General features: G+C 36.8%; 1 pseudogene; it reads left to right on the plus strand.

The window, feature by feature from the left end:
- The first annotated feature begins 2,383 nt into the window (after window positions 1–2,383).
- Window positions 2,384–9,351, plus strand: LOC107660950 (zinc-binding protein A33-like; annotated as a pseudogene).
- Window positions 9,352–10,254: the final 903 nt, after the last annotated feature.

Consider the following 10,254-nt stretch of genomic DNA (forward strand, 5'->3'; position numbering starts at 1 on the left):
GAAACAGCGGTATCCAAGTAAATTGTTTAATTGCTGTTGAAGCACCACCTGCTGGCAGAGAGTGAATCTGCATTCTAATTCAGCCTGTCTGCTGTTTTGCTTCGTGCAGATGTTTTATGTAGAATATTTTCACAAAACTAAAGTCAGACCATTTTGTTTTTGCTTCAAATTTCGAAATTATACAATCCAATGTAGATTAAAAACTGCTCATGCTGCATGTCTGCAGCCTCTTTGCTAGGATTGTGTTGTGTTTAAAATACTGTGGTTGCCTCTAATTTTAAATTGAAAAAGAGAACAGACAAAGCCTTAGTTCGTTTATATGAGATTTTTAATTTGTGTTACTAATTGGATTGATTGGGGTTGGTTTTAAAATGTCAATTTAGCTTTGTTGTTTGACATTTTAATTTTACAAAGAAATGTGCAGCATTTTGTCTGACAATTAATAAATGGACACCTTTTCATTTCTAATTTGTCTTAAATTTTGTTAAAGTATTTTTTGAGAAAATCATATCGGGAAATCAGTATTTCAAAGCCAATTTAGCCTCAATAACTAGCTGAAAGAACTGTTGCTAATAAATAGAACAAAGACTTGAGACGTGACTTGGACTCCACTTTAAAGACTTGAGACTTGACTTGGACCTCAGAGACTTATGAACATGTCTGAAATGTGAGCTGCTCTTGCAGCTCGCTGTTCTAAATTAAAGAATTTGGACGATGACTGTTGATCTATTATATGTTAATGACATTAATTAGGAGTCGTTTACAAGGCAGAGAGCTGAAACCATTGTGATTCATAGATTTCACATCTGAAAGAGTCCCATATGTGTGTTCTATGAATCGCACGTACGCATATTTGAGAAATGATCGTAAGATCAAATTTAGGATGGTTTCTGCAGAACATTTTATATATGAGGCCCCAGAAGATGGTTTTAGTTGCTGCAATCTGGCCTTTATCTACTACAAATATTTCTTCCTTAATTTTCATGACTTGATCAGTGAGATGGTCAGTCATGTGTCTAATTTAAGAGCACAGATCAAGCTCACATTTTAATTCCCCTCAAAATTCTTTAATATTAAGCCCTATAAAGTTCAACATCCAAGATGGTTGTAGGTGTTTATAGCTGAATGAGGCTCTGTAAATCTGTAAAAAAAAAAGTTGGCAATTACAAATACAAAGAATAGATGATGAACAGTGTTCAAGTGTTTCTGTCATTCTTCTTGCTCCTCTTTAGGAAGATAAAGACATGAATCACAATATGTTTTTTTCAGTCAGATTGTTCCTGTTTGTGTATGTTTACGCAAAGATTTTGGCCACATATAAAAAGGTTATTTTTGAATGCCACTTTTGAGTTTATCAAAAGATTATTCTGTAGTATGTTGCTGAAATAACAATGATGTTAAGGGGGCCATGACTTGAGAAATCAAATTTGCCTTGATATTTTGACATATGCCATGATATTTTGACCTCGGAGATGAGGAAAGAGAGGAGGAATTAAACTGGGGAAATAAACCACTGCTGCCATCCATGAATTCGAGAAACGTGCAGTCTCGGAGGAACAAAACAGAGGAACTGCACACCTTCCAGGATTTGTTAAAAATATCGCAAGTTCTGCTTGATGGTGCTTACAGAGTCCTGGCTGCACTGTGATGTCCCCTACTCATTGGTTGAACTCAAAGTTTTCCCATGTTCGAGCACACAGGGATGAGCGTTTGTGTCTATATCAGAGAAGTCATCCAGCTTTAATAATAATATATTCTAATATTGATTTAGCTTATTGTGATGTTCAACAAGTGTCTTATAGCAGCCACTTAATGCTCAGAGTAACTATCACTTTTAACACATTCAAATGTATTTTTAGTATGATTGTTTTGAGCAAGAAAAACAGCACTGCATTACCCCATCATTTTAATTTGTCAAATAAATCAGTATGTATGATTAGTAATTCAGCACTTGCAGCTATTTCATTAGAATGAACATAAATAATGTGAATTTATGTATTTTCTGTGTATTTTATTTTTATCATCAATATTATTGTTTGTGTTCTCTCGTGCTCATTTGGGTTTGATCTGAGGTTTGCCGGCATTGTACAATGCTTGAGAGAGTGTCAGTGCTGTTTTTAAAGTTAAAATTTGACCTGAAGGTGCGGTCTGACCTAACATAACCAAAGGAAATGAGAAACTCTGCCCTCTTACAGCACTGACCAGGAAGAGACTGCCTCATTCCTCCTTTCTGTCAAACTGACTCGTGTCTCAAGATAAAAAAAATTTTTTTATTAAATAATCAAAAACGAATCGGCGTTCAGTGGAGAATGAAGAGAAACACTTTCAAGAAGGATTTTTGAGAAGTTTGTTTCTGAACACAGATCTTTGTGATTCTTGTGGTTATTCATTTTTGAAGATTAGCTTGCTGAAGTGCAAACTGTGAAAATGGATTCACTATATGTAGAAGAGCTTTATTGTCCTGTGTGCTGTGAAATCTTCAAGACTCCTGTTGTTTTATCATGTAGTCACAGTTTCTGTAAAGAGTGTCTTCAACAGTTCTGGAGAATCAAGAAAACTCAGGAGTGTCCTGCCTGCATGAGAAGATCCTCAAAACGTCACCCTCCATATAATTTTGTGTTAAAAAAAACTTGTGTGAGTCATTCCTGAAGGAGAGAAATGAGGTTCGTTCATCAGGATCTGAGGAGATCTACAGTTTACACAGTGAGAAACTCAAACTCTTCTGTCTGGAGGACAACCAGCCAGTGTGTTTAGTGTGCAGAGATTCACAGAAACATGACAATCATAAATTCAGACCCATCAGTGAAGTAGTTTCATCATATAAGGTCAGCGAAATTCACTTTTCAACTTCATGCTGTTGAAAAGTCCTATTTAAGTGTTGATTTGATTGAACAGAACTGCAGTGATCTGAACCCCATTATCAATGCAGTTTCACAGATTTGGGAATTAGTAACTATGGGGGCAAATACTTTTTCACACATGCCCAGTTTGTGTTGGATAACTATGTCATTTACAAACTGCTTTGTATTCACTCAGGTTGCCTTTGTTTTATGGCAGATTTTAATTTCTGAATTAATTTATTATGAGATGTACACAAAAACAGAAGTAATCAGAATGGGGGCAAATCATTTTGCACTGCATTATATAACCATATGACTAACATCTTCCTTTTAACTGTAATCTGGTGTTTTATGGATTTTTGTTTTGTTTAAAAGGGTCATCGGATGCTCATTTTGCACAAGTTGATGTGATTCTTTAGGGTCTTAATTAAAAGTCTATTAACATACTTTGGTTAAAATTTCTCGATGTTAGTGTAAAAAACACCTTTTTAAACCTGTCAAAATCAGCTCTGTTTTTATCAAGCCATTATAGTCCATGTTGCTTTAAATGTTAATGAGCTCTGCTGGCCCCAAGAGCTGCTCTCAGAGAGACTGTTTACTTTAGCCGCATTCATCGTGAAACTTGCTAATTAGCGCATTATTAGGAAAGGCGTTTGGTTCTGTTTATTTCCTTCCAGCCACTGTAATGCCAATAAAATTACTAAAAGCTCTTCTGGGTACACCGATAAATGATCGGCTGTTCTTTTTTTAACTGCTATTTCATAATGCGAAATGGAAAAAGTAGCCCCAGTACGGCCTGGCACTGGCTGCTTTGATCCATCTGTAAATATGAATAGTTTGTTTTGATAAAGGTCCATGTAATTTTGAACTATTATCCTCTGTGGCATTATTTTAGATTTTTCTTTTAACATTTGTTGAAGGCTTATATCTACAGATGGCTTTATGAATTTCCAAGGTGGTACAGTTGATAGTGCCACAATGGGGCTTACTTGGAGCTGGCTGTGCTTTTGCATTTCCTATTTCCAAAACTGTAATAATTACTTTTACTATGTTCTGAACAATCTTGTAAGATGGCCTTTGTGGGATGTACTCCGCTATGCCCTTGTAGATTTATCCAATACGCCAGAGGAAAGGCGATTTGCAAAGATTCATAAAAAACCCTTATACTCATTTATTCTGTAGATGAGGCTGGATCACGAATGATTCGAGTGAACATAGATGCATTTAGGCAAATCGGGAGCGGCGCATTCACTTCAAAACGAAAGTACCGTTAATCCTCTGCGTCTTCAGCAGCTCAGATGTCGGGAGTAACAATTTATATATATATATATATATTAGGGGTTGAACGACTTCTGCTTTTTTTAAGTCGACTTTTATGTGATGAAAGTCGAGTCGAAGTCGACTAGTCGCAGATGACGTCATTAATGAACAAATAAGTCTGGAGCTGTGATAAACATCTTGTGCACAGCTATGGCATATGACACAGCGCTGCCCACATGGCTGTTGCTCCTATAACAGCTCTTTTATAAGTTCTTTTGTCTTTAAGTCGTTATATTTCTCACAGATTTCTGCTCGTTCTAAATCAGATACAGATAGAAAAGTGAATTTTGCATCCGATGACCCCTTTAATTCTAGGAGGAGCTCAATACAGCACTGAAATCATTACAAGATAAACTAAAACACAATGAAAAAGTAAAAGGAGAGTTTGAGAAAACAGTTCAACACATCAAGGTGAGGAAACAGAATCCAGAGTCATTTTCATTACAGCTGTAGGATCACTATATACAGTTATGATCTGATATATTTAATGTAATGGACTCCAGTTGATTATCTCTGTAAATGACGAGCAGTGATCTGCTTCTAGATCTGTTATATGCCTGTATCTGAGTTTGTCTCAGATCTGAATGATGTGATTGTGTTGATGTGTGTCGATTGAGACGATTGAAGTGAATGTGGTTTGATTTCAGTCTCAAGCTGAGCACACAGAGCGTCAGATTAAACAGCAGTTTGAGAAGCTTCATCAGTTTCTCAGAGATGAAGAAGAAGCTACAATCACTGCACTGAGGGAGGAAGAGGAGCAGAAGAAGCAGATGATGAAGGAGAAGCTGGAGGAGATGAACAGACACATCTCAGCTCTTTCACACACAATCAAAGACACGGAGGAGATGATGAAAGCCAGTGACGTCTGCTTTCTGAAGGTCTGATTTCAGATCATTGATTGATTGATTGAGTTGTTGATGATAAACTGTGTGTTTGTTCTGCAGGAGTTTCCAGTCTCAATGGAAAGGTGAGTGATCTGCTGCTGTCTCTGCTCTCTCTGCTTCTGATCCAAAGCCACTGCAGTTCTGATCCTGAATGTTCTTCCAGAGTCCAGATCTCATCACAGCCGGATCCACAGACGCTTTCTGGAGCTTTGATTCATGTGCCGCGTTACTTGGGCAACCTGAGCTTCAGAGTCTGGAAGAAGATGCAGGACATTGTCCAAAACAGTGAGTCTGGAGAAGATCTGTGCTGTTACACATACACTGGAAATGAACATGAGGGAATATTTACAGATTTCAGCATTATGTGTGAATAACCAGATGAGTTACTACACCAAAATGAGCCGTAAACAAGAGAAGAACAACTTTGCTCCATATGATATTTACAGTTACTGCAGGGGCATAACTGCACATTTGCCGAGGGGTATGCAAGATCAGTGTCGGCGCCCCCCTGCATTCTAGTAGCCTCTAACACTAACTCGCACAGAATATTTTCTGCAAGTCAATGACCAAAAGACCATTACTAGCTTGTACTACACCTGTAGCTGGTGTGTGGTGAGCTCACTGGCGCCGTTGTCCTGTGGCTGTCGTCGCATCATCCAAGTGGATGCTGCACACTGGTGGTGGTTGAGGAGAGACCGCCATTTTATTTATTTGTAAGGCTGCTTTATGTTTGATTTATGTTGAAGTGTTTTTTGATGGTGAGACTTTCTTGGTAATCAGGCTCTCAAAAATTGTATAAAAATTTGGATTTAAATTTATCGGCCAACCTATCGGTTATCGGCTTTCATATTTAAAGAATTATCTGTTATCGTCTTCTCTTATTTTCTTCACTGTAATCTGGTGTTTTATGTACTTTTTGTTCAATTCTAGGAGGAACTCAATACAGCACTGAAATCATTACAGGAGAAACTGAAACACAATGAAGAAATGAAAGGAGAGTTTGAGAAAACAGTTCAACACATCAAGGTGAGGAAACAGAATCCAGAGTCATTTTCATTACAGCTGTAGATCACTATATACAGTTATGATTTGATATATTTAATATAATGGACTCCAGTTGATTATTTTTGTAAATGATGAGCAGCAATCTGCTTCTGGATCTGTTATATGTTGGGTGTCTGAGTTTGTCTCAGATCTGAATGATGTGATGTGTTGATGTGTGTCGATTGAGACGATTGAAGTGAATGTGGTTTGATTTCAGTCTCAAGCTGAGCACACAGAGCGTCAGATTAAACAGCAGTTTGAGAAGCTTCATCAGTTTCTCAGAGATGAAGAAGAAGCTACAATCACTGCACTGAGGGAGGAAGAGGAGCAGAAGCAGCAGATGATGAAGGAGAAGCTGGAGGAGATGAACAGACACATCTCAGCTCTTTCACACACAATCAAAGACACGGAGGAGATGATGAAAGCCAGTGACGTCTGCTTTCTGAAGGTCTGATTTCAGATGAGTGATTGATTGATTGATTGATGATTGATTGAGTTGTTGATGATCAATGGTGTGTTTGTTCTGCAGGAGTTTCCAGTCTCAATGGAAAGGTGAGTGATCTGCTGCTGTCTCTGCTCTCTCTGCTTCTGATCCAAAGCCACTGCAGTTCTGATCCTGAATGTTCTTCCAGAGTCCAGATCTCATCACAGCCGGATCCACAGACTCCTTCTGGAGCTTTGATTCATGTGCAACGATGCTTGGGCAACCTGCCCTTCAGAGTCTGGAAGAAGATGCAGGACATCGTCCAGAACAATGAGTCTGACTGCAGAAGATCTGAGCTCGCATACACACACACTGGAAATGATGCAATTTTGACAGATTTCCGCATTATGTGTGAAGAACCAGGGCCCGGTTGCATGAAAGCCCTCAAGCTAAGAAATCCCTTATATTCCCCTTAATTATTTAAGTGTTCCCTTAAGCGTTGCTACAAAGTCCTTAGTAACCATTTCACCTTAATAAATGTAAGGGACCAAAACAGCTCCCTTAAGTCATCTTGAACTCAGTATCTGCAGGATTTTTAAACTCAAATGTAAGACTTAAGATATTTTTTAAGACCTGCACAAATAAAATATCATATGAGCATAGTAGGGCAATGACTATGGTAACATATTAAACTGTAAAATGACTGTAAAAAGCATGACTTACAAGTTTTCACAAAAAAAAAGGTTTATATAATTTTTTAAGATAATGGATGAGTTGTATCAATTATTATATTAATTTAAACAATTATTATTAATCAATTATTACATTAATTAAATAACAATATATTAGAAATGTATGTCTTAATTGTTTAGATTGTTATAATGCATTATCTCCACCTGTTCACATTTACAACCCTGCGTGTTTTCAGTGTAAATTTTCACATTTGGTAAATTTTCCATCATTAGTCAGCAGGAGGCGATTTAACTGCAGAAACAAAGCGGTTTCCTTGGTGAGGACTGTACACAAAGCAGCGCAGAAACGGTCAGCGCTCGTTTATTTAATATTTGTTCGTGTTTTAGTTGGTTAGGTTTGTATTTCATTATGTTCTGTTTATTGTCATAGATATATACATATCTATGTTTATTGTGAGATGTGGTAACTATAGCAACCGCGGCGCCCATTGCCGTATGTGGTCAGAAACTACCGTGAAACGCTTAGTATAAACACTTAGGTAAGGGTGACAGTTAAGACGTTTGTTGTCTTGTCGATCCACCTGTTCACATTTACAACCCTGCGTGTTTTCAGTGTAAATTTTCACATTTGGTAAATTTTCCATCATTAGTCAGCAGGAGGCGATTTAACTGCAGAAACAAAGCGGTTTCCTTGGTGAGGACTGTACACAAAGCAGCGCAGAAACGGTCAGCGCTCGTTTATTTAATATTTGTTCGTGTTTTAGTTGGTTAGGTTTGTATTTCATTATGTTCTGTTTATTGTCATAGATATATACATATCTATGTTTATTGTGAGATGTGGTAACTATAGTAACCGCAGCGCCCATTGCCGTATGTGGTCAGAAACTACAGTGAAACGCTTAGTATAAACACTTAGGTAAGGGTGACAGTTAAGACATTTGTTGCAACGCTCCTAAAGAAATCCCTTACCTCAGGGAATTTTTTCCCCTCAGGGATACTCCTAAGTCAAATTACTTAAGGACTTTCATGCAACCGGGCCCAGCTCATCTACTGCACCAAAATCAGCAGCTCACTTTTAGAAATAATCAATCCCAGAATTCAGTGCGCTTGACTTTCATTTTCAGTCTCACGAAAGACACAGAAGTGATTTCTGCATTTTTTTAAGATTCTTTATTTGATCAAATGGACAAAAACATCTCTACACAAAAAGGTTTTTATTTCCCACATGATTACTGCTGTTTAAATACTACTTTAATTATTTATTATATTTTGAACAAGGTTTTATTTAAAAAAAATGTATTTTAATTTAAATAATTTTGTATGCATTTTTTTTCATTTTCTATTACTGTAAAAATAAATTTAGCTTCATTTTTTAATATGTATAATTATAAATAATTTTAAGCTTTATTTTCATTGTTGTAGTTTTTGTTCATATAAGGAAGCTTATTAGTATTATTCCTACTGCATATTTATTTTTAATAAGTTAGCTTCATTTTAAATATGTATAATTATAAATAATTTTATTTAAGTTTTAGTTTGTCATTTTAATACATCTGTGAAATCATGTGCAAAGTTCTGTTCAAAGGTAAGATTCTGTATTAAAAACAGCTTCTCACTATAATTTAATATAAATGAGAGCGTAAATGAAATGAATATGTTTTCAGTTTGTGTCACTCACTGTTTCTGGTTGAACTTTCAGTATTGATAAATCACAGAGAGAATGACTGACAGTGATGAGAGGTGTTTGATCAAGAGCACGAGTGTCATAATTCATAATCATCTGTGTTAGGTTCACTCTTGACCATTATATGAACATCAGAATAACAGCATCTGTTGATTGTGTCTCATCAGCTCCTGTGATTCTGGATCCAAACACGGCTCATCCACGTCTCGTTCTGACTGATGATCTGACCAATGTGAGAGACATTGGGAACGAACAGCTGCTTCCTGATAATCCAGAGAGATTTGACTATTATCGCTGTGTTCTGGGTTTAGATGGTTTTAACTCAGGAACACACTGCTGGGATGTTGAGGTTAAACAGAGTCAATACTGGAGTCTTGGAGTAACTACAGCATCAAACCAGAGGAAGAGATTGGATTTCTTCAACACTGATGTCTGGTTTGTGTGGTATAATATGTTCGGAGTGCATGCATGCAGCTTTTCTCTAGTGTGAATGTTCATGTGATCATTAAGGTTTGCTGATTGTGTGAAACTCTTCCCACATTTATCACAAGTGAACAGCTTCTCTCCTCTATGAACTCTCATATGATGCTCAAGACTTGTTTTGTGTGTGAAACTCTTTCCACACTGAGTGCAGCTGAAAGATTTCTGGGCTCTTCTTTTCCTTAAATCTTTCTGTTTGGTTTGAGAGCAACTCCAAGGTTTTTCTCCAGTTTTAACATGATTTTTCTCCTCAACTTCACTCAATTCTTCATCTTCCTCATTTTCTTCAATCAACTCTGAAATAAAAGAAAAAATGATTCATTTTCAGTATCTTGTAAAAAGCTGAGAAATGTGAAAATAAAAGTGAAGCCTGATGTAACCGTGCAGGGCTCCAGTCTAAAGCTGGGTACACACCACAAGATAATCGGGCTGATTATTCCCCTTCCGACAATCCTAGGTAATGTCGTGAAAGATTTCTTGGCTTTTCTTTTCTTTAAATCTTTTGGTTTGGTTTGAGAGCAACTTCTAAAGTTTTTCTCCAGTTTTGACATGATTTTTCTCCTCAACTTCACTCAATTCTTCATCTTCCTCATTTTCTTCAATCAACTCTGAAATAAAAGAAAAAATGATTCATTTTCAGTATCTTGTAAAAAGCTGAGAAATGTGAAAATAAAAGTGAAGCCTGATGTAACCGTGCAGGGCTCCAGTCTAAAGCTGGGTACACACCACAAGATAATCGGGCTGATTATTCCCCTTCCGACAATCCTAGGTAATGTCCCGATTATGTAATTTTCATATAGAAAAAATTATATATTCTACTCTTACTAAATGTACCATTATTAGAATACAATTTTAGAATTTCAATATATAAAGCAAAACATAGAAA

This window comes from Sinocyclocheilus anshuiensis, unplaced genomic scaffold (assembly GCF_001515605.1).
Source record: "Sinocyclocheilus anshuiensis isolate Anshui unplaced genomic scaffold, SAMN03320099.WGS_v1.1 scaffold4361, whole genome shotgun sequence".
Lineage (NCBI taxonomy): Eukaryota > Metazoa > Chordata > Actinopteri > Cypriniformes > Cyprinidae > Sinocyclocheilus > Sinocyclocheilus anshuiensis.